Source organism: Ovis aries, chromosome X, assembly GCF_016772045.2.
Source record: "Ovis aries strain OAR_USU_Benz2616 breed Rambouillet chromosome X, ARS-UI_Ramb_v3.0, whole genome shotgun sequence".
NCBI classification, from domain to species: domain Eukaryota; kingdom Metazoa; phylum Chordata; class Mammalia; order Artiodactyla; family Bovidae; genus Ovis; species Ovis aries.
In genome coordinates this window covers 99,993,644-100,013,000 of record NC_056080.1, presented here as the reverse complement: position 1 = coordinate 100,013,000, position 19,357 = coordinate 99,993,644, and the positions used below count along the sequence as shown (strand labels likewise).

Genomic DNA, 19,357 nt, shown 5'->3' with positions numbered 1-19,357 from the left:
CTAGCATTAGATCATCTTTCCTAGGAGCAGTGTGCACTGTGACCATGCAGTCCAGCTAAGGGACCCCGTGGCTATGTGGTCCACACACCATGTAGAGGGTAGATGAGTTAAACACTCGAGGTAGCCAGGCCTAGGGAACTGTGCCCTCTTGTTTGTACAATTCACAAGTTGCGAGCAGGTGCAGAAACCTCGCAGCAAGGGGCCTCCTGGAAGGAAGTGGGCTTCCAGTCTCACCTTGGATAACTGTGAAGCTTAGGGACATTTGCAGCAGAGATATGAACTCCTCATATCTTTCTTCCTCTAGCAATAGGAGGAATAACTCTTGTGGTTGGGGTGGGAACATGAATTCAGGAAAAGAGTTAGGAAGTGATCTATGCCTGGGCCTTGTAGGAAGGACAAGATTTTCACAGATAGAAAAGCAGGAAAGGATATGAACTTCCTGAAAAGGGTCGTGCCAATCCTAGCAAGCTTCTAAGAGTTAGCCTGTTGTCAGTGTTCCCTGGTCTTCCCCAAATGTCTGCAACCTGAACTCACTTGCAAAATATCCAGGTGCAAACCTTGGGTCCCTCACACCATGCACAGCCCAGTACTATCTGACCCCAGAGGTCAGAGACAAGTCCTCTGCATCTCTGCTCTGATACATCTCCATGTCCGTATCTAATATGAAGAACTCACATTTTGCCTGGAAGGAGTAAAACTTGGAAGGCTTCCTGGAGGGGGAGGTAATTGATCTAGGCCCGGGTAAATTGAATGTGCATGCTTTCCAAAGTCTAAGATGACAAGAAACAAAGCACAAGGTATGTGCAAAGGCCTAAGAAGTCGAGCTAGGCCTTGAGGGATGGACACGGCTATAGAAAGACGCAGGAATACGACCAGAGATTTCCTGACGTCAGCTGGGCCTTGGGAAATGGCCAGTTTCCCGCCAGTAGACCTGCCTGAGAGGAATGGCCGTTCTCCCGTCAATCATCGCAGGCCCACCAATGACGATGTTGGGAGGCGGGGGCGTGAGAGCTGGAGGAAGCCCTAGCGCGTGCCTAAGCTCGTGCCTAAGCTCGTGCCTGTCTGCATTGTGCTTCCGTAGACCGTTTTCCTCGGTTAGGATTTAACGTGGCGGCTCCTTTCCGGAGATCGTAAAGGTGTAAGTTTTACTAACCTTACTCGTATTTGGCTGTCTGCGGTGTGAGTTGGAGAGTCGGGTAGATGGCGTGTCCTGATGGACACTTTGACAGACGTGTCTGCGGGCTCCTGGGTGGATGGCGGAGAAGACCTCTCAGGCACTTCCGGGGGGGTTGGTGTGGGGCATTATTGTAACGGCATGCTGAAACTTGAGGAAGATTTTCTTTGTTTAAATGTGGGTCTCGAAGCTTCCATCCCAGTTATGGTCTTAATGCTTTGTAGTGTTTGCGGCTCAAAGTGAGGGAAGGGCGGGTGCGCTCGGCTGGGTGGGTGGGGGCGCCGGACAGTCTGCCTGGTTGACTGGCGGCCGCCATGGAGCTGATTCTGCTTTCTGTTGTAGGGCGTTTGGGGTGGATATATCGCTGCCGGGATTGGTCCAAATGTTGATCTTGGCCGTTTTGTGACCTCTCTTAACCATTGAGGGTATTTCTGTTATTTTCCACGTGAAACGAGACAGTAAGGCTCTGAGGGATCGCGTGCGGTGTTAGGACAGCTGACGGCCCTTGGCTGCCTTGGTGTTTTGTGGATAAGGGAAAGGGAAGTTTGCCCCAGCCAGTCATGTTACGAGCTTCCAAGTTACCTAATTTTCCTGCAACTGTGTTCGGCTGTCCATCTGTAAGCAAGTCTCCTTGTAGATCTGTATAATCACTGTTTCCTTCAGGACCTGTGATGGACAAATCTAGTACTGGCCAGCCTATGGGCCTGTAATGAGAAGAGAGTGGACCCGGAATTAGCTGTCCAGACCTGCCAGATGAGTAAGTGCTACCTTATGCTGTGTGGGGCCACAGATGCTGGGAGGAGGGTAGCATCCATCCCATCAGCTGTACCATTATTTAACATGGTGTTGAAATGTCTTCCTGAGTCTCTAAGACAGGAACTTCCAACAATGTCAGGATCACTCCTGAGCGCTGCTCAGACACTAGGTTTATAATCGATGCCTTTAACTAGTCAGTGGCATCTTTTCCAGTTCACCGTGAGTGCCCTTCTTACAGACAGACTGAATTTATTAGAATGTCACATTTCCAGAAAGCCTGATCTTGCCATCCTCACATCAGAGCTCTGATCTGTCTTTTTATCCTTTTGGAAAACACTTGTAATACCAGGCAGAAGCAGGCTGGACTGGATGGGATTGTGAAAAACAAACTTCAGGAATCCAGAGGCTGTGGGAGTGCTGTTTTCTTTCAGGTAGGGGAACATGGATTTGAATGTAATATAAAGCCAGCTCTGTTTAGGAAAGGGGAGAAAGATGAGGCCTGTACACCAAGTGAGCGGCAGAGAATGATAGTCTGCCAGTCTATCCCCTCTGTAAGCGGGTGGGCCTTTACTTTGCAGGGGTTCTGGAGGTGTAGGCTAACAATTCAAGTAATATGCAGGTCAATACTTGACTAAATATTTACCCTTCCACAGTTTGTCGGGCTTTTCTTTTTTCTTTTTTTTTTTTTTGCTTTGCAGATGTTGCTGAGACAATACATCGTGTTTCATTCAAAATAAATTTTAGTGTCTGAGTCTGACCCTTTCTTACTGTCATCTTTGAGCCTCAGTTTCCACATTTGCAAAATGGGAATGACACCTTGCTCTCGGGGATATCTCTTGTGTGGTTTTTGTAAAGTGCTCAGCACGCAGGAGGTACGGAGGGAATTAGTACACCGTTTCCAGAAAGTGGGAAGGGAACATTGTGGCTTCATTTAGCTCGTCTCCCTACCTGTCCAGACCCCCATTTCAACCAAACGTTTGTTTCCTTTCACAGGGCCAGCAGATTTCCTCAGATATTACTGGGCTGCTCTTTGGAAACCAGCCTCATTAATCCTGCTATGATGCCAAGAGGTAGCCCAGCAGCTCACACCTTGCCTTGCCCTGAGCCACTTTCTGTTCTGGCCATCTCTGACGCCTTATGCTGAAGCTGATGTGGCTCAGCACCAAGTTCAGGCACCAAGAAGGTGCTTGTTAACTGGCAGTGTGGGAAAGGTCTCCTCTCTTTCATTGTCTGTATAACGTTACTTCTTTCCTGGGCAGGGGTTAAGTTGTTGAAAATGTGCGGAAGAGTTTTCACAGTTGGGGTGGGGGAAACGCGCCAAATAGAAATATGAACTCTTCTACGGTGCATTCAGAGACACTTCTAACCTCCAGTTTCATAGAAACCTCGGGCTCCTCTGTTGCTTTATTAGCACGGGTTTTATCCGGAAGGAGGCATCACAGAACCTGAATTTCATTCACCGAAGGTTAAAAGGAAATCCACATTTCTTTGTGATTGGAAACTAAAGTGTGTAGTCTTTAGAGGGCATGTTTAAGGGCTCTTTGGTTATCCCTGTAATTGGTGAAATTACTTTAAAGCTGTGAAAGAGGGGGGTGGTGATAGTTTCCTACTCAGTGAAAACCTGAAGCCTGAGATACTTAGAGAAACCTGTCCTAGGCGCATGTGCCTTCACCAAGTGACATGACGATGATCAAAACTGGCTTATTTCCTAGTCAAAACAGTTGTGAAACTTGAGGATAACCGTGAGGCCTTCTTCCCCTTCCATACACACTTGTTCCCACTGCCCATCAAAGTGAACCTGGCTGACTTCGTTGGAGGCAGGGGTCAAGAACACCTAAATGGATGGTTTAATAGGTAAATCTGCTGTGTATTGGCACTTAAAAATAAGTCACAAGGTTGAGGATTCCAAAAAGGTGACTCTCCAACTGGTGACAGTCTCACAGATCAGGGCTCTCATGGAAAGAGAAGGTAATCCTCTTCTGAATTTGAGGTGGAATCTGGCTTGCTGGTTCCTTCCCAGGAATTCATTCCTAGGCCAGCCATGTCACTTAGGCTCATGAGACAGCACCTCAGTGAATGTCTACTCACTCGTGGGAATGTTAATGTTCTATAAATTCTTGGTGGGAGGTATTCCTTTGGATACATACCACAAGTGGGATTGCTGGACTAGATGGTAGTTCTGTTTTTAATTTTTGAGGGACGTTCATACTGTTTTCCATAGTAGCTGTACCAATTTAATCTTGAACTAAGTGAGTTTCGTGAGCAGTGGTTAGGCCACTCTTGATTGTCGGTTCTTTTCAGGAGAAGTACTGTAGAGATTAGAGGCTCAGAGGGGAACGCACTTCCCTGATCAGGAAAGGTGGAGTGACTGACTACATAAGGACCTTGGTTGGGGTGCCTAAAGCCTAGAGGTGGGGAAGGGGCTGGGAAGAGTGACCCTCTATGGAGCTGCTCTCAGAGCACAAGGAGAAAGCTGGACAGGAGGACATAGGCCCTCAGTGTGAAAGGTGCATCGGGCTTTCTGTGGTCCAAGATGTCTGCTGCCTATTTCTCAAGCCCTGGTACTGCCTGGGATCACTGCAGCACGGGGACTGAAGGTAATAGTGCACATCGCTGAGTGTGACATGAGAGTGGATTACTTCCTGGCCAAGGGGAGACTTTGATGATGAAGGCTTTACCCTATGCTACAGCCTTCCTCAGAATTTTGGACTTCGCTGTTAGAGATGTTCTTGTGTTCCTGCTTCCGTCTGTGCACTGCCTTAGGCTGTCGAAAGCGGCTCAGGAAAGGTGACCTTTCCCCTCCTATACTGTGGCCTAGGGCAGTAATCTGGGGGCGTCTCCTGGGAGGCGCCCACTGATGTTGACTGCACTTGTTTGCGTAGACCGCTCAACTCTTCTGTTGGGACTACCTGTGGCCATGAAGAGGCACGTGAAAGTGAGCTGCTGTTGCTGCTGTGTTCTCCTGATATGGCAGCCAGACACTTCTTCCTTCAACACCCACACAGCTCAGGTGCCTTGCTAAAGTCCTAAGGAAGGCGCATGTTGGCAATGGCAGCATGTGGGGCATGGGAAATGTTGAGTCTGGGGCAGAAGTTGGCCGTAGCCCGATGTCAGAATTCTGTGCCATTGTGCAGAGCGAGGGCACATTGGGATTCCCGAGGAGTCCCAAGTCTGTAGGAATGTGGTTGGAACTTTCCACGTTCGCTTTCTGCACTCTCCCACTGAGCACGCTCTGCACGTTGGTTGGAAGAAAGAGGTCCGATGGGTCTTGTCAATGAACTGTGCGTGAATCGGGGGCCATTTGCTTCTTCCGGGGCATATGCCGATGAGCCTGGATGTCCAGGAACCTCCCGAGTCAGGTGCCCCAGCTGGAGGATGAAGCCCTTGTATTCCTCTTGCTGGAGAGGGCTACACCCGGAGGCTGTACTGTCTCTCCCCACTGTGTATCTGCTGGAAAGCCTTTCTAGCAGAAAGGCTGGCTACTGGTGGCTCCTCTTCCATTTGGGTCTTCCTGGTGGTGGTGGGGTGACATTACCTCAAGGGACCTTCCCTGCATCTCGAGGAAGAAGGTGGTGTTGGTAAACAGTGGAGAGACAGTTCTGCATTGTTTGTGGTGGTGTGCTACTGGAGTGGGGGAGGGAAAGGGAGCTCAATTTGGGAGGAAAAGGTCCCATGGTGTCCCCGTTTCAGGCTTTTGCTTTCTCTTGATGAGGGAAATGTGGGCCCAGCAGGGCTGTGAGCAGGAGGCTCTGAGAGTATACGGAAAGACTGACAGTGGCGAGGACAAGGGTTTTGGTGTGAAAATTGTGGTGGACATTGTGGGTTCAGGGCTCTTTCTCCTGTCTCCTGGCCCTGTTCCCTCACACTACCATTGGGTGGCCATAACTGTGGTATAGAAGATAGTAAAGCACACGGATATGTGTGAAGTGAGTGGATGTGGGCCTCTATTCAAGATGAGGCATTAATATTCGGATCAAGTCTTCACATTTCATCTTCCCAGTGAATTGTGGGCCTCTCTCCCAGGAGATCATTTTGCCACCGCTGCTCTTTCTGTGCACCATTTAATGTTGTTTATAATGTTTTATACCGTTGCACAATAACATAACCCGAGGGAGTTCTGAGAAGGAACACCTCTTGCTTCTGAGGATGCTGTAATCCTCCTGAGATGCTGCCTGCCCTCACCTTTTCATGATCTTCTCCTGCAGCTCTATTGACTCTGGTGCGTTGCTTTGATAGTCATTTCTTTCTCTGATTGTCCAGAAGGTCTAGCAGTTTCTGGTTTCAACTGCTTAAGTTGTTCCCTCTTTACCTAGTTCTCCCCTTCGCAAGGATTTTTGCTTCCAGGTCCTTAAAGAAGCGTTCCTGGGTTGTCAAATTGGCAAGAGGCTTATTGAGCTTTCTAAAACGATTTCCACATATTGCAAAGAGACAGAGAAAGAACTGACAAGTTTTCCAAAGTAAACCTTCTAAAGCAAAGGGAGGGAGAAAGCCTGCTCTCACTTGTCAATGGGGATAGTTAAACCTTTGTTTCTTATGTCACTTTGTATTTGCCCTCCAATATCCTAACATGAGATACCACGTTCCCCCCACCCCCCAGGTATCTGTCCCCGCAAATTGTGATTGTGACACCCTGGCCAAACTGAGGCCACAGGGAACTTCGTTCAGTGGAACTTGTGCCAAAGGTACTGCAAGGAAAAGGAATAAGTAGGAGCCGTTGTTCACCCTCCAGCTCGCTTATAGTTTACCAATACCTGTGCCCTTATGGCGAGTTCTCTGTGGTCATTTGCAGTAGGGAATATAACCAGAGGCCTTGTTTGCAGATGGTTTCAGTTGCTATGCTGATCTCACCAGTCTTGGCAAGTGGAAGATACACTGTTCCACTCTGTCAGAAGGGAACAGAAGATTGTGTAAAATATTTTGAATCTGTAAAATTGTGTTTTTCAATAAAATGTGTATGATGGAAAAGCTCCGACTTGTGAATGTGATTATTTGTGACGACTCCAAGCGTGACCAATGAAGATGTGGCTCTGCGTGTGCATCACATCAGGTACCGAGTGGGACTCTGGGCTCAGTAATCTGGGGCGTTGATGACAGGGGCGTGGGGTGGCAGGGTGAGGGGTCTCCGGGCCGTAATTGAAGTTCTCCCCCTTCTTAAGGTAAGAAGGATGGTAGGTAATCTGACATCTTTCTAGGTGAAGTGATCCTTCTGGCCACTTCATGAGGATGACAGATACTTGCCTGGATATTGAGGGGTGATGGGGATATCTCCCGTTCCTGCTCTGGGTGAGGATGTGAGGAGTGGCCCAGCATGGTTCTGAAGAACATGAGAAGTCCTGGGAACAAAAATCTGGAAGCACACAATAAGCTCCTGGTCCGTTTTGTATTAGAATGCAGTCCCTTGATTATTAGGGATTTTTCCTATGTAACACTCATTACCAGAGTATGAATGGGCAGAATCCAAAAGGTAACTGAATGGCAGAATTGGTTTGTGCTTAAAAAGAAAAAACTCTCCATACATTGCATAACATTTCTAATAGTAAATTTAGAACCCCTTTGTAGAGCAGCTTGCAGACAACATTTTATGGAATAGCCATTCGCTTGGCATAATGGTGCACGAATACACATTCGGAGAATGTTAAGATAACTCTCAATCGGCCTCATGAACCTAGGCAGAGAGGGGAGCATCCAGGATTTGGGCAGGTAGGCAAGTTGGGTGGGTCAAGGCCCACACCTGATCACGGGGCGGGGGCGGGGCGGGGGGGGAATGCCAGGTGGTGGGGCATGCCAAGCATGCAAAAGGGAAGTAGCAGAAAGATGGCCTAAGCTGGCCGATCCCCCAGGTCATCTGCAGGCCTCGCTAAGCCAGGCGGTGAGGGCTCAGGCTAGAGCCCGGCTCAGGCAGGCAGGGTAGAGGCCTGGCCCCGGGGCCCTTGGAGGGCTCCACTAGGGGCTGCCAATCACTTGGGGCCTCCTGAGCAGCTGCTGGGTCTCAAGATGTGTCTGCCAGCTAGATTCAAGCACTCCCGGAGGCGGCCAGGGAGGTGGTCCTTCCTCTCCTCCAGGTGGTCCAGACAGGCGTTGACCTGGTCCAACATGCAGTTGATGGCGGCATACACTGCCTGTCCGGCTATGTCGCCGTCCTGGTCTTCGGCACACATATCCACAGCCCTGTTCCACGTGGCAGCAGACAGGGCGGCCTCGTGCACACGCAGCACTCACGTGATGTTGGAGTGAGGCCGCGAGGGGTGCTCAGTCTGCCTTTTTCTGCTGACCCTCTGTTTTGATCTCTTCTGCACACTGACACCAAAATGGTAGATTAGAAAAGCAGGTTGGATCTTAATGGACTTTACCACGTCCAACCCATGTGTCCTTGCTATGGGCCACTTAACTTTTCTCTTTATCTTTTGCAGTTTATATCATCAACTCTCTTCTCCCATGAGGCCAGAATGTGCGTTCTTCCCTGAGAAGGCCATATTCTTTCACATTCCTGCTCCTGTGCACTTGCTCCTCCTTAATCCTTTAAACTGCCTCCTCTCTTGCCCATGTTCCGCGTCAACTCTCTTGCAACACACATTTCAGCCTGGTGCATCTTTTCTTCACAGACGGGCCTGATACGGTCAACCAAATCTTCAGCACATTTTTGCCAATTCCTCTTATCAGGGCACCACCCGCATTGTGCCTTCTGGTAAAACCAATGAGTGGACAAGGGAGTTTATGACCTTCTCATGGGGAATATCGAATATCACGGGGGCTCTCCTAATGAAAGGTACTATTTCAGTGTCCCCTTATGTGCTATAGAATCTTCATATGTGTTGCGCTCTATATTGAGCTATATGATACCAGGAGAAAATGAGCAACTAAGCTGATGAATTGGAAACTGGTGGTAAAAGTTTTAAGAACAAGACATATAGATGAAGACATGCGCAAGTTAATAAGTCAACAAAGACATTAGCATAGATGAAGGTAATAATTGCGGAACAAAACAACCGGCAAACTGGCCAATACGTTGTAAGATGTGGATTAGGCTACGTGAAGGTAAGTCGAAGAAAAATCAGAGAAAGTAGATCAGTGTCGGCAGAGCTAGCATGGGAAAGTCTCCGGAAAGGACGTTGTATTTGACGAGAGACACGCACGGTGATAAGGTAACAGTCCTAGTTGTCGTTTCATGAAAGCTTAGTGCGTGTTAGTCACTGGTCTAAATGCTTTTCATGAACTCACTGAGGGTCATGGCAGCCTGAAGGCACAGTTCTTATAGGATCCTCACTCTACTGATTAGGAAACTGAGGCACAAAACAATGAAGGATGTTCAGCTGGTAGGAGGAATAATTGTGATAGGAATGCCAAGAGCATACCTCAAGCCCATGGACTGTACACAGTAGGTAAGAAGATATGGTTTTCTTCAGACAGACCATGAATGTGGAATGAAGTATAACTGAGACAAGAATGAAAGGCAGGACTTTCCTGGTGGTCCAGTGGTTAAAACTCAGTGCTTTCGCTGCTGTGGGCCCAGCATCGGTCCCTGGTCAGAAAACTAAGAACCCATAAACTGTGCGAGACAAGAGAAAAATAAAATAAAAAGAATGAATGGTGACCACAGATCGAGGAGACACTGGTGATCGGAAAGATAGGACCTGTGTGGTAGTGGTCATTGTGTGCCAGGGATTGAAAGGGTCCAGCGTGTATCCATCTGCTGACGCCAGTCAGAGGGACAAGCCTAGTAACACATGGGCAAGACTCGGCAGATCCTGGGGCAGGATTCACATCGACGGCCCCAGTCTTGCTTGTCTTCCCTCCCCACGTGGATTAATCATCCTTTACTGGTTCCTGGACAAGGCCTGCAACAGCTCTCCTGCCCTCTGGATCTTTGTCAGAGTCTCACCTAACAAGCCCAGGTCTAGAAGAGCTCACCTGTAGGCTTTCTCGGGGCTTGCAAAGGAGCAGCTAACCTACTGGAAAAGAAACCCCTCTGGGCCAATGTCTGGCTGTTTGTTTCTGGTATCTTAGTTTCCTCACTCATAGTTTGGAACTAATTTTCATGTATTTGATTTTGCTGTTTCTTCTGAGTTCTAGTTGAGGACTATGAAGCCAAGTGTAACAGCTGCAGCAGGCTGCGATATTCCAGGTTTATTAGTCAGAGGTATTCAAGGAAACAGAACCAATAAGAGACATTTTACATCTATCTATCTATCTATCTATATCTATATCTATCTGTCTATTTATCTATATGTTGGCTGTTGGTTTAGTCACTAACTCGTGTCTGACTCTTGTGACCCCACAGACTGTAGCCCGCCAGGCTCCTCTGCCTATGGGATTCTCCAGGCAAGGATACTGGAGTGGGTTGCCATTTCCTTCTCCAGGGGATCTTCCTGACCCAGGAATCAGACCTGGGTCTCCTGCATTGCAGGCAGATTCTTTACCAACTGAGCTAAAAGGGAAGCCTATATATATACATAGATACATACATATATACATATATGTATATATCTTGAGGTTTATCTTGCGTTTAGTTCCCTATTTCTGGAGGCTGAGAAATTCCACAATCTCCTGCCTACAAGGTATAAAGCCAGGAAAGCCAGTGGTATAATTCAGTCCAAGTCTGAAGGCCTGTGAACCAGGGGGCTGGTGGTGTGAATCCTAGTTGAAGAGAAGGAGAAAACTAGGAGAAATGTTCTATCTCAAGCAGCGAGATAGGGAAAAAGGGAAGAATTCTTCCTTTCTCTGCTTTGGTTCCATTTGGGCCCTCAACGGATTGGATGATGCCTACCCACATCGGGAAGCCCTTCTATTTTGCTAAGTCACCGATTCAAATACTCATCTCATCCAGAAACACCCTCACAGATACAACCAGAAATAATGTTTAATTCGGACGCTCCATGACCAGTCAAGTTGGCACCTAAAATTAGCCGTCACAGTGGGCAGGGCAGCATCATGGACTGCTGCATAACACGGCACACCACGAAGCCTCAAGTGAGCTTTCCCATGGGAGGGACAGTGCTAGCATTAGATCATCTTTCCTAGGAGCAGTGTGCACTGTGACCATGCAGTCCAGCTAAGGGACCCCGTGGCTATGTGGTCCACACACCATGTAGAGGGTAGATGAGTTAAACACTCGAGGTAGCCAGGCCTAGGGGAACTGTGCCCTCTTGTTTGTACAATTCACAAGTTGCGAGCAGGTGCAGAAACCTCGCAGCAAGGGGCCTCCTGGAAGGAAGTGGGCTTCCAGTCTCACCTTGGATAACTGTGAAGCTTAGGGACATTTGCAGCAGAGATATGAACTCCTCATATCTTTCTTCCTCTAGCAATAGGAGGAATAACTCTTGTGGTTGGGGTGGGAACATGAATTCAGGAAAAGAGTTAGGGAAGTGATCTATGCCTGGGCCTTGTAGGAAGGACAAGATTTTCACAGATAGAAAAGCAGGAAAGGATATGAACTTCCTGAAAAGGGTCGTGCCAATCCTAGCAAGCTTCTAAGAGTTAGCCTGTTGTCAGTGTTCCCTGGTCTTCCCAAATGTCTGCAACCTGAACTCACTTGCAAAATATCCAGGTGCAAACCTTGGGTCCCTCACACCATGCACAGCCCAGTACTATCTGACCCCAGAGGTCAGAGACAAGTCCTCTGCATCTCTGCTCTGATACATCTCCATGTCCGTATCTAATATGAAGAACTCACATTTTGCCTGGAAGGAGTAAAACTTGGAAGGCTTCCTGGAGGGGAGGTAATTGATCTAGGCCCGGGTAAATTGAATGTGCATGCTTTCCAAAGTCTAAGATGACAAGAAACAAAGCACAAGGTATGTGCAAAGGCCTAAGAAGTCGAGCTAGGCCTTGAGGGATGGACACGGCTATAGAAAGACGCAGGAATACGACCAGAGATTTCCTGACGTCAGCTGGGCCTTGGGAAATGGCCAGTTTCCCGCCAGTAGACCTGCCTGAGAGGAATGGCCGTTCTCCCCGTCAATCATCGCAGGCCCACCAATGACGATGTTGGGAGGCGGGGGCGTGAGAGCTGGAGGAAGCCCTAGCGCGTGCCTAAGCTCGTGCCTAAGCTCGTGCCTGTCTGCATTGTGCTTCCGTAGACCGTTTTCCTCGGTTAGGATTTAACGTGGCGGCTCCCTTTCCGGAGATCGTAAAGGTGTAAGTTTTACTAACCTTACTCGTATTTGGCTGTCTGCGGTGTGAGTTGGAGAGTCGGGTAGATGGCGTGTCCTGATGGACACTTTGACAGACGTGTCTGCGGGCTCCTGGGTGGATGGCGGAGAAGACCTCTCAGGCACTTCCGGGGGGGGTTGGTGTGGGGCATTATTGTAACGGCATGCTGAAACTTGAGGAAGATTTTCTTTGTTTAAATGTGGGTCTCGAAGCTTCCATCCCAGTTATGGTCTTAATGCTTTGTAGTGTTTGCGGCTCAAAGTGAGGGAAGGGCGGGTGCGCTCGGCTGGGTGGGTGGGGGCGCCGGACAGTCTGCCTGGTTGACTGGCGGCCGCCATGGAGCTGATTCTGCTTTCTGTTGTAGGGCGTTTGGGGTGGATATATCGCTGCCGGGGATTGGTCCAAATGTTGATCTTGGCCGTTTTTGTGACCTCTCTTAACCATTGAGGGTATTTCTGTTATTTTCCACGTGAAACGAGACAGTAAGGCTCTGAGGGATCGCGTGCGGTGTTAGGACAGCTGACGGCCCTTGGCTGCCTTGGTGTTTTGTGGATAAGGGAAAGGGAAGTTTGCCCCAGCCAGTCATGTTACGAGCTTCCAAGTTACCTAATTTTCCTGCAACTGTGTTCGGCTGTCCATCTGTAAGCAAGTCTCCTTGTAGATCTGTATAATCACTGTTTCCTTCAGGACCTGTGATGGACAAATCTAGTACTGGCCAGCCTATGGGCCTGTAATGAGAAGAGAGTGGACCCGGAATTAGCTGTCCAGACCTGCCAGATGAGTAAGTGCTACCTTATGCTGTGTGGGGCCACAGATGCTGGGAGGAGGGTAGCATCCATCCCATCAGCTGTACCATTATTTAACATGGTGTTGAAATGTCTTCCCTGAGTCTCTAAGACAGGAACTTCCAACAATGTCAGGATCACTCCCTGAGCGCTGCTCAGACACTAGGTTTATAATCGATGCCTTCAACTAGTCAGTGGCATCTTTTTCCAGTTCACCGTGAGTGCCCTTCTTACAGACAGACTGAATTTATTAGAATGTCACATTTCCAGAAAGCCTGATCTTGCCATCCTCACATCAGAGCTCTGATCTGTCTTTTTATCCTTTTGGAAAACACTTGTAATACCAGGCAGAAGCAGGCTGGACTGGATGGGATTGTGAAAAACAAACTTCAGGAATCCAGAGGCTGTGGGAGTGCTGTTTTCTTTCAGGTAGGGGAACATGGATTTGAATGTAATATAAAGCCAGCTCTGTTTAGGAAAGGGGAGAAAGATGAGGCCTGTACACCAAGTGAGCGGCAGAGAATGATAGTCTGCCAGTCTATCCCCTCTGTAAGCGGGTGGGCCTTTACTTTGCAGGGGTTCTGGAGGTGTAGGCTAACAATTCAAGTAATATGCAGGTCAATACTTGACTAAATATTTACCCTTCCACAGTTTGTCGGGCTTTTCTTTTTTTCTTTTTTTTTTTTTTGCTTTGCAGATGTTGCTGAGACAATACATCGTGTTTCATTCAAAATAAATTTTAGTGTCTGAGTCTGACCCTTTCTTACTGTCATCTTTGAGCCTCAGTTTCCACATTTGCAAAATGGGAATGACACCTTGCTCTCGGGGATATCTCTTGTGTGGTTTTTGTAAAGTGCTCAGCACGCAGGAGGTACGGAGGGAATTAGTACACCGTTTCCAGAAAGAGGGAAGGGAACATTGTGGCTTCATTTAGCTCGTCTCCCTACCTGTCCAGACCCCCATTTCAACCAAACGTTTGTTTCCTTTCACAGGGCCAGCAGATTTCCTCAGATATTACTGGGCTGCTCTTTGGAAACCAGCCTCATTAATCCTGCTATGATGCCAAGAGGTAGCCCAGCAGCTCACACCTTGCCTTGCCCTGAGCCACTTTCTGTTCTGGCCATCTCTGACGCCTTATGCTGAAGCTGATGTGGCTCAGCACCAAGTTCAGGCACCAAGAAGGTGCTTGTTAACTGGCAGTGTGGGAAAGGTCTCCTCTCTTTCGTTGTCTGTATAACGTTACTTCTTTCCTGGGCAGGGGTTAAGTTGTTGAAAATGTGCGGAAGAGTTTTCACAGTTGGGGTGGGGAAACGCGCCAAATAGAAATATGAACTCTTCTACGGTGCATTCAGAGACACTTCTAACCTCCAGTTTCATAGAAACCTCGGGCTCCTCTGTTGCTTTATTAGCACGGGTTTTATCCGGAAGGAGGCATCACAGAACCTGAATTTCATTCACCGAAGGTTAAAAGGAAATCCACATTTCTTTGTGATTGGAAACTAAAGTGTGTAGTCTTTAGAGGGCATGTTTAAGGGCTCTTTGGTTATCCCTGTAATTGGTGAAATTACCTTTAAAGCTGTGAAAGAGGGGGTGGTGATAGTTTCCTACTCAGTGAAAACCTGAAGCCTGAGATACTTAGAGAAACCTGTCCTAGGCGCATGTGCCTTCACCAAGTGACATGACGATGATCAAAACTGGCTTATTTCCTAGTCAAAACAGTTGTGAAACTTGAGGATAACCGTGAGGCCTTCTTCCCCTTCCATACACACTTGTTCCCACTGCCCATCAAAGTGAACCTGGCTGACTTCGTTGGAGGCAGGGGTCAAGAACACCTAAATGGATGGTTTAATAGGTAAATCTGCTGTGTATTGGCACTTAAAAATAAGTCACAAGGTTGAGGATTCCAAAAGGTGACTCTCCAACTGGTGACAGTCTCACAGATCAGGGCTCTCATGGAAAGAGAAGGTAATCCTCTTCTGAATTTGAGGTGGAATCTGGCTTGCTGGTTCCTTCCCAGGAATTCATTCCTAGGCCAGCCATGTCACTTAGGCTCATGAGACAGCACCTCAGTGAATGTCTACTCACTCGTGGGAATGTTAATGTTCTATAAATTCTTGGTGGGAGGTATTCCTTTGGATACATACCACAAGTGGGATTGCTGGACTAGATGGTAGTTCTGTTTTTAATTTTTTGAGGGACGTTCATACTGTTTTCCATAGTAGCTGTACCAATTTAATCTTGAACTAAGTGAGTTTCGTGAGCAGTGGTTAGGCCACTCTTGATTGTCGGTTCTTTTCAGGAGAAGTACTGTAGAGATTAGAGGCTCAGAGGGGAACGCACTTCCCTGATCAGGAAAGGTGGAGTGACTGACTACATAAGGACCTTGGTTGGGGTGCCTAAAGCCTAGAGGTGGGGAAGGGGCTGGGAAGAGTGACCCTCTATGGAGCTGCTCTCAGAGCACAAGGAGAAAGCTGGACAGGAGGACATAGGCCCTCAGTGTGAAAGGTGCATCGGGCTTTCTGTGGTCCAAGATGTCTGCTGCCTATTTCTCAAGCCCTGGTACTGCCTGGGATCACTGCAGCACGGGGACTGAAGGTAATAGTGCACATCGCTGAGTGTGACATGAGAGTGGATTACTTCCTGGCCAAGGGGAGACTTTGATGATGAAGGCTTTACCCTATGCTACAGCCTTCCTCAGAATTTTGGACTTCGCTGTTAGAGATGTTCTTGTGTTCCTGCTTCCGTCTGTGCACTGCCTTAGGCTGTCGAAAGCGGCTCAGGAAAGGTGACCTTTCCCCTCCTATACTGTGGCCTAGGGCAGTAATCTGGGGCGTCTCCTGGGAGGCGCCCACTGATGTTGACTGCACTTGTTTGCGTAGACCGCTCAACTCTTCTGTTGGGACTACCTGTGGCCATGAAGAGGCACGTGAAAGTGAGCTGCTGTTGCTGCTGTGTTCTCCTGATATGGCAGCCAGACACTTCTTCCTTCAACACCCACACAGCTCAGGTGCCTTGCTAAAGTCCTAAGGAAGGCGCATGTTGGCAATGGCAGCATGTGGGGCATGGGAAATGTTGAGTCTGGGGCAGAAGTTGGCCGTAGCCCGATGTCAGAATTCTGTGCCATTGTGCAGAGCGAGGGCACATTGGGATTCCCGAGGAGTCCCAAGTCTGTAGGAATGTGGTTGGAACTTTCCACGTTCGCTTTCTGCACTCTCCCACTGAGCACGCTCTGCACGTTGGTTGGAAGAAAGAGGTCCGATGGGTCTTGTCAATGAACTGTGCGTGAATCGGGGGCCATTTGCTTCTTCCGGGGCATATGCCGATGAGCCTGGATGTCCAGGAACCTCCCGAGTCAGGTGCCCCAGCTGGAGGATGAAGCCCTTGTATTCCTCTTGCTGGAGAGGGCTACACCCGGAGGCTGTACTGTCTCTCCCCACTGTGTATCTGCTGGAAAGCCTTTCTAGCAGAAAGGCTGGCTACTGGTGGCTCCTCTTCCATTTGGGTCTTCCTGGTGGTGGTGGGGGTGACATTACCTCAAGGGGACCTTCCCTGCATCTCGAGGAAGAAGGTGGTGTTGGTAAACAGTGGAGAGACAGTTCTGCATTGTTTGTGGTGGTGTGCTACTGGAGTGGGGGAGGGGAAAGGGGAGCTCAATTTGGGGAGGGAAAAGGTCCCATGGTGTCCCCGTTTCAGGCTTTTGCTTTCTCTTGATGAGGGAAATGTGGGCCCAGCAGGGCTGTGAGCAGGAGGCTCTGAGAGTATACGGAAAGACTGACAGTGGCGAGGACAAGGGTTTTGGTGTGAAAATTGTGGTGGACATTGTGGGTTCAGGGCTCTTTCTCCTGTCTCCTGGCCCTGTTCCCTCACACTACCATTGGGTGGCCATAACTGTGGTATAGAAGATAGTAAAGCACACGGATATGTGTGAAGTGAGTGGATGTGGGCCTCTATTCAAGATGAGGCATTAATATTCGGATCAAGTCTTCACATTTCATCTTCCCAGTGAATTGTGGGCCTCTCTCCCAGGAGATCATTTTGCCACCGCTGCTCTTTCTGTGCACCATTTAATGTTGTTTATAATGTTTTATACCGTTGCACAATAACATAACCCGAGGGAGTTCTGAGAAGGAACACCTCTTGCTTCTGAGGATGCTGTAATCCTCCTGAGATGCTGCCTGCCCTCACCTTTTCATGATCTTCTCCTGCAGCTCTATTGACTCTGGTGCGTTGCTTTGATAGTCATTTCTTTCTCTGATTGTCCAGAAGGTCTAGCAGTTTCTGGTTTCAACTGCTTAAGTTGTTCCCTCTTTACCTAGTTCTCCCCCTTCGCAAGGATTTTTGCTTCCAGGTCCTTAAAGAAGCGTTCCTGGGTTGTCAAATTGGCAAGAGGCTTATTGAGCTTTCTAAAACGATTTCCACATATTGCAAAGAGACAGAGAAAGAACTGACAAGTTTTCCAAAGTAAACCTTCTAAAGCAAAGGGAGGGGAGAAAGCCTGCTCTCACTTGTCAATGGGGATAGTTAAACCTTTGTTTCTTATGTCACTTTGTATTTGCCCTCCAATATCCTAACATGAGATACCACGTTCCCCCACCCCCAGGTATCTGTCCCCGCAAATTGTGATTGTGACACCCTGGCCAAACTGAGGCCACAGGGAACTTCGTTCAGTGGAACTTGTGCCAAAGGTACTGCAAGGAAAAGGAATAAGTAGGAGCCGTTGTTCACCCTCCAGCTCGCTTATAGTTTACCAATACCTGTGCCCTTATGGCGAGTTCTCTGTGGTCATTTGCAGTAGGGAATATAACCAGAGGCCTTGTTTGCAGATGGTTTCAGTTGCTATGCTGATCTCACCAGTCTTGGCAAGTGGAAGATACACTGTTCCACTCTGTCAGAAGGGAACAGAAGATTGTGTAAAATATTTTGAATCTGTAAAATTGTGTTTTTCAATAAAATGTGTATGATGGAAAAGCTCCGACTTGTGAATGTGATTATTTGTGACGACTCCAAGCGTGACCAATGAAGATGTGGCTCTGCGTGTGCATCACATCAGGTACCGAGTGGGACTCTGGGCTCAGTAATCTGGGGCGTTGATGACAGGGGCGTGGGGTGGCAGGGTGAGGGGTCTCCGGGCCGTAATTGAAGTTCTCCCCTTCTTAAGGTAAGAAGGATGGTAGGTAATCTGACATCTTTCTAGGTGAAGTGATCCTTCTGGCCACTTCATGAGGATGACAGATACTTGCCTGGATATTGAGGGGGTGATGGGGATATCTCCCGTTCCTGCTCTGGGTGAGGATGTGAGGAGTGGCCCAGCATGGTTCTGAAGAACATGAGAAGTCCTGGGAACAAAAATCTGGAAGCACACAATAAGGTCCTGGTCCGTTTTGTATTAGAATGCAGTCCCTTGATTATTAGGGATTTTTCCCTATGTAACACTCATTACCAGAGTATGAATGGGCAGAATCCAAAAGGTAACTGAATGGCAGAATTGGTTTGTGCTTAAAAAAGAAAAAACTCTCCATACATTGCATAACATTTCTAATAGTAAATTTAGAACCCCTTTGTAGAGCAGCTTGCAGACAACATTTTATGGAATAGCCATTCGCTTGGCATAATGGTGCACGAATACACATTCGGAGAATGTTAAGATAACTCTCAATCGGCCTCATGAACCTAGGCAGAGAGGGGAGCATCCAGGATTTGGGCAGGTAGGCAAGTTGGGTGGGTCAAGGCCCACACCTGATCACGGGGGGGGGGGGGGGGGGGGGGGGAATGCCAGGTGGTGGGGGCATGCCAAGCATGCAAAAGGGAAGTAGCAGAAAGATGGCCTAAGCTGGCCGATCCCCCAGGTCATCTGCAGGCCTCGCTAAGCCAGGCGGTGAGGGCTCAGGCTAGAGCCCGGCTCAGGCAGGCAGGGTAGAGGCCTGGCCCCGGGGCCCTTGGAGGGCTCCACTAGGGGCTGCCAATCACTTGGGGCCTCCCTGAGCAGCTGCTGGGTCTCAAGATGTGTCTGCCAGCTAGATTCAAGCACTCCCGGAGGCGGCCAGGGAGGTGGTCCTTCCTCTCCTCCAGGTGGTCCAGACAGGCGTTGACCTGGTCCAACATGCAGTTGATGGCGGCATACACTGCCTGTCCGGCTATGTCGCCGTCCTGGTCTTCGGCACACATATCCACAACCCTGTTCCACGTGGCAGCAGACAGGGCGGCCTCGTGCACACGCAGCACTCACGTGATGTTGGAGTGAGGCCGCGAGGGGTGCTCAGTCTGCCTTTTTCTGCTGACCCTCTGTTTTGATCTCTTCTGCACACTGACACCAAAATGGTAGATTAGAAAAGCAGGTTGGATCTTAATGGACTTTACCACGTCCAACCCATGTGTCCTTGCTATGGGCCACTTAACTTTTTCTCTTTATCTTTTGCAGTTTATATCATCAACTCTCTTCTCCCATGAGGCCAGAATGTGCGTTCTTCCCTGAGAAGGCCATATTCTTTCACAT

General features: G+C 48.7%; 2 long non-coding RNA genes across 3 annotated transcripts; both read left to right on the top strand.

Annotated features, from left to right (window-relative positions):
* The first annotated feature begins 1,758 nt into the window (after nucleotides 1–1,758).
* On the top strand, nucleotides 1,759–3,455 carry LOC121818288 (uncharacterized). Its single transcript, XR_006058342.1, has 3 exons — nucleotides 1,759–1,931; nucleotides 2,280–2,361; nucleotides 2,924–3,455. It is a non-coding gene; the product is annotated as an uncharacterized LOC121818288 (long non-coding RNA).
* An 8,476-nt stretch (nucleotides 3,456–11,931) lies between these two features.
* Nucleotides 11,932–17,832, top strand: LOC114111441 (uncharacterized). 2 transcript variants are annotated; one of them, XR_003587479.3, is made up of 4 exons: nucleotides 11,932–12,064; nucleotides 12,767–12,860; nucleotides 13,212–13,293; nucleotides 13,857–17,832. It is a non-coding gene; the product is annotated as an uncharacterized LOC114111441 (long non-coding RNA). The 2 variants fall into 2 exon arrangements; XR_006058341.2 differs by having other exon boundaries at nucleotides 11,932–12,860.
* The last annotated feature ends 1,525 nt before the right edge of the window (nucleotides 17,833–19,357 follow it).